Below are 5,290 nucleotides of genomic sequence, written 5' to 3' on the forward strand. Positions count from 1 at the left end.
AACATATGGGACATTGAGGTCATGATGGATGACTTGATTTGTGACAAAGTAAGAATTTTACGAAGGATCTTGGACTGTAGATTGGATTCGAGAGGAATTTGATGGTTTAGGAGAGCCCCAAAGCTTAGCTCCGTATCTCCAGATAGGCCTTATAATAATCATGTAGATCAGTCTTTTATAATGGATTCTCAATTTAGACCGTTGTCTAGTAAATGTTGTAATAATCGAAATCGACGAGCAGTTTCCTGTCTTTTCAGTCTTCTATGATGATTCCATGTCAGTCGTTTGACGAGGTGTAGTCCTAAGTAACGGATCTATTCGGCAGGAATAAGTGGGGTATTATTAAAGGATACTGTAGGGCAAGAGGTCATTGGTTTGCGACGGAGGGTAAATGTGGTTTGGTGGGATTTATTGGAATTAATTTTTTTTTTATTTATTGATTGTAATTTACAACTGTACAAAATAATACAATAAGTAAATATGTTGTATGTTTCATATACACTTGAAAATCTTGGGAAGGAACCACCCATTGGTGGTACTTCAAACATTAATTTAAACTAGAAGGTCCCGTGGCCATCTTCTTTTCAGACGCCTCGGAGGATTATCAGGGATTGTTAAGGATGAATGATTAAGAATTAATGGGTTAGGATGGTTAAGGAGTTTGGAATAAAAAGACGCATATCTGTTTTGGGTCAAATCTGCAACGAATGGGATGTTAAGGTCTTTATGAATGAGTTTATTTGTGACGTAATAAGGAGCATCAAGGATTTTACGTAGGATTTTGGATTGTAACGATTGGATGCGGGAAGAATTTGATGGTTTGGTGGAGCCCCAGAGCTCAATTCCATATGTCCAAATTGGTCTGATTATTGTAGTGTATACTAATTTTTTGTAATGAATGGGAAGTTTAGAGCGTTTGTCAAGTAAGTGTTGTAGCAATCGGAATCTACGAGCAGTTTCTTGTCGTTTCAGTCTTGTGTGTGGATTCCAAGTAAGTCTCTTGTCAAGATGGAGTCCTAAGTATCGAATCTGTTCAACAGGTGTTAGTGGTGTATCTAGAAAGGATACTGTAGGACAGGAGGGCAGAGGTTTACGACGGAGAGTAAAGGTGATCTGGTGGGATTTTTCAGGATTTATTTTGATTCTCCAGTTTTTACACCATTCTTCAATAGATGTTATGTGTGCCTGTAGTGTTTGTGATGCATTAGTTGGGTCGTTGTATACAGAAAGTATACATGTGTCGTCAGTGTATGTTGTTAGCACTGTGTTAGGAATTAATTTTAATCCTCCAATTTGGCACCATTCTTCAAGGGTGGTGGTGTGGGATTGGAGGGTTTGGGATACAATGTCAGGACCATTGTTCACTGACAATAGACATGTATCATCGGCATATATATAAAAATGAAAACAAAAGAAACGAACAGCCGAGTTTTGTTATTATTTTATACTATAATAAGTGAACATAATAAAGGAAAACAAAATATAGAAAATATACAAACTAGAAAAAAAGCAAAAAAATCTTTTCTTAAATATTATTTTAAAAAACTAAATAAAGGTTGAACAAGAGCAAAAAAAAATGTTTTTATGTCACCGTGGGTGATTGATGGGGCCCCTGCTGTGGGTAGATTATGCCCTGGTAAAGGTTGTTTTGAAAAGAAGTATGTCTGCCCGCCTTGTCCTCCTGGAGGATGGGCCGACGTGGTCCGTCCGCCGTGAAGTAATTGACTAAGCTGACAAAGATGACCGACTGGTGGCTACTAAGATTAAGTAGATTGAAGAAGCATAACAGCGCACAAAAAGAGACTCACAATGTTTATTTTTTATTTTTATAGTATAATAAACAAAAGAGAACATATGCTTTTTAAACAATAAAAACGTATGTTACACAATCGATATTTCATTTTAAAACGATGTGTCGGCCGCAACACTAGTTAATAATAGTGATACAAGTTATAATCAGTTTAATGATGCAAAACTTCGCTGTTCATTAAAGCAATGTACTTATGTTTACGAATGAGGAGTATCCGTATATTTGTAAAGCGCACATGTATGTACAAATGGGCTTTATAAGTATGTGTGAGACTTTAATTTAAGTCTTAATGATAGATGGAGTATTCTTCTTTAGAATACTATTTGTGGAATTTATACATTTTCAAGATAAATTGTCAATTCTCATATTAAAGACTGAAAGTAAAATTACTGCTATACGTTTGCCAAACTATGGTAAATTTGCTCATGAACAAGTGTGTGGATCTGTGTTTAGGATTGGCTTGAACAATTTTGACTGAATTTGTATCCGACCTGCTGAACGTCAAGCTATATGAGTTTGGGCAAGATTGTGCTGCATCCACGTCTTAGTGCTCAGTTAGTATTGTTCTAGAACTGTCTACAGGTAAATATGTGTGCTCTCCGTGTTTTAATAATTTAAACAAGTTCTGAAACAATTAATTATTTAAAACGACGATTTAAAATACACTGGTTTAAATCTTTTCAATTCCAGTTGGCGGTTTATTTTTGCCCGAATATACATTTATAGGAACTTTATATGTCTGAGAAATTAGACTGATAATTAAAGAAAATTTAATTTAATTATGGCTATCTGATATCAATGTAATGAATTACCTTTCTTCATGTTGTTTCTTTATTTCCTTCAGTTTGTTCTTTAATAAAAATTGTTTAATAGAGAACATTTTTTCGTGGTCGGACTAGTCTGCCTTGATATTGATGTTTATTACATTTTTTGTTTACCTTTGTAGGTAATTTTGATTTGGGGAAAACAGCAAACGTGTAGATTTGACTTAATTCGTTGTGGGTTGGGTTCAAGTTGTTGGTTTTAATTTTTTTTTTCTAAAAAAATTCTGGTTCTGGTTTTTAATTTAGGTAAATCGATAAATTATGGTAATACGTTAATGGAGATGCAATAATGAATATTTAAATCGATATTAAAGAGAGGAGAGACTAGGAGGACTACGACTACCTAACTAAAGAGCCGGAGCGAAGGGCATTGGAGTGAACTGTGGCCTGAGACCCTGTGACCAGCCGACTGTGCACTAAGCTACCACATTACACGATATTAACAAGGAACTCGGCTACCTCGTTAAAAACGAACTAGGACACACTTCTGTCTCAATTAGTACTAAACTAAAACAGGAATCGACTTAGTACAGGTTTTAAATTCGTAAAATTTTATATTTTCTGGTAATAATTAGTTTGTTCAGATAAAATAAAATATTTTAAAAACCTAACTGGACTAATTAATTTACATCTTTTCAAAATAATCATTCTAAATGATTTTTTTTTTAAATTATATCAAAACTACTTAAATCAAACACTTTTTTTTTCTTGACCATCTAACCAAAAAAGTTCTACCGTTCTGACATAGTGGCGTAACTAATGGAGTGTAAAAACAAAAAAATTATAAAATTCAAGCTTTCAAAGGACTGCAATTATTTTAATCCTATTTAATACTTAGCAATACTTAATAATTCCTTTAGACCATTCTCTAAGATTGTTTAATCCCATTCGACTTCTTCAAAAAAAGCCTCAGTTTAGTTATTTCTTTCAAAGAAGGAACATGAAAGTGTCCTACGAAATCCTTGTAATTTTAAAGCAAAAAAAAATTCACAGCCGCTGAAGAACTCCTGAAATCATTAAATACGAAGGGGAAGGTGTCCTTGACCAGCGCACTGCGCGACGTTGATTTGAAAAAGGTAGCAATGGAGATACGACGTCGGAAAGGAAGGAGGGCTCTGGGTGACCATTAATGGTATTGATGTCAAATCCGTCCACAAATACTAGCGAACTTGCCAAGGTGTGTGGTGTGTAGAAAGATACTGTTAGTCACCATCTACTCTCAATGGTGAAGGTGAAAAGGAGCAGCAGATTGGTCCCTCACGAACTTACGCCTCACCAATCAGCTAAGAGGCTAGAAATTTATGAAAATTTATTGATAAATCCTTCTGGTATGAGATTTTACCGAAATATTGTCAGGTGTGGTGAAAAGTGGGTTTACTGGCAAGATCCGAATACCCGTGAGCAATAGCTAGATCGCGGTCAAACTGCTTTCCCGGTTACTATAAGGGGACAATTTGAAAAATAATCCTCGTCCTTACAGTTCCGTGTAGTTACAGAACTACACGATTTGAACTCCTGTCTCATCCACCACATAGTACAGACCACGCACCATCGGATTGTTATTTGTTCGATTCGATCCATGGCCCATTTCCTTCAAGGGAAAAAACTTAATAATTTTTCAGAAGTTAAAACTGCGGTCCGAGAGTTCATTGACAGCCATTCCTAAGAATGATATCGAGGAATTGGTTAGGAGATGTCTAACGACGGTAGATAACAATTGACTATACTTTGACTATTAATTATATTTTATTTCAAAGAAATAATAATACAAATATTTGGTTGAAAAATGGTCATTTTTTAATTTTATACCTGCATTAAATAAAGATTGTAATAATTCATCCTCTAAAAGATTTCAACATTTATGTGCTATTGACTACATTACGATCTTGCATGAAGTCTTAAGGTTCTTCCTTCATAAGATTTTTACAATCGATCGTAATCATATAAATAAGTCATTCATGTAATTGCATCAAATTTTAAACTTACTAACTGATTAGAAAAAGATAGCTTCTAATATAGAAGAAGAATTATTTTTTTTTAGTAAATCAACTATTTATTAATTGCCAATTTTTTGACTCACCGTGTAGATCAGGGCTCTTGTGATTGGTGGAGGTGTACCAATAATAAAAATAAGATTTTTGTTAAACATTGTTGCTACACTTCCACCTATTCCAACAGCCTACATTCTGTGTCGAAACGTGAGAAATTATGAAATTGTTGACAATTATTATTTTATGAAGTCGGTCAATTTATAATTAGTATGATAATGATTTTTAAACATACTAAACCTTCAAACATATTAGGATCCCAAATTAAAGATAATTTAATTTCATTATTTTTTTCCTTCTTGAGGAAAATTGAAGCCAAAAAAGCCACATCTTTGTATTGAATGTCATTGTCATCTAAACCGAAATAGAAGGGGCCAGTGATTGGCTTGCATTCATCCTCTACTTCTTTACCACGCCCCTGGGACAATTATCCGTCTTTTTGGCTTAATTATTCCTGTCATTTTCAATTCCCTTCATTACTCTCATTCCTCCTAGAAATACATTAAGACATTCATACATTTGGATCAAATTATTAATCTTGTTTATTAATTATATCTTATAATGTTATTTTTCAGAGAATGTCAATTATTAATTAGTAAGATTACTGA

At 34.0% G+C, this 5,290-nt stretch overlaps 1 long non-coding RNA gene across 1 annotated transcript in view; it reads right to left on the reverse strand.

The window, feature by feature from the left end:
- The window catches only part of LOC106682114 (uncharacterized), a 3,185-nt gene extending 1,381 nt beyond the window's left edge, over positions 1–1,804 (reverse strand). The window contains exon 1 of the long non-coding RNA XR_001343349.2: positions 1,592–1,804. This is a non-coding gene — a long non-coding RNA (uncharacterized lncRNA). The remainder of the gene's footprint in view (positions 1–1,591) is intronic.
- Between the last annotated feature and the right edge of the window lie 3,486 nt (positions 1,805–5,290).

Source organism: Halyomorpha halys, unplaced genomic scaffold, assembly GCF_000696795.3.
Source record: "Halyomorpha halys isolate HHAL.00 unplaced genomic scaffold, Hhal_1.1 Scaffold390.1, whole genome shotgun sequence".
Classification (NCBI taxonomy): Eukaryota; Metazoa; Arthropoda; class Insecta; order Hemiptera; family Pentatomidae; genus Halyomorpha; species Halyomorpha halys.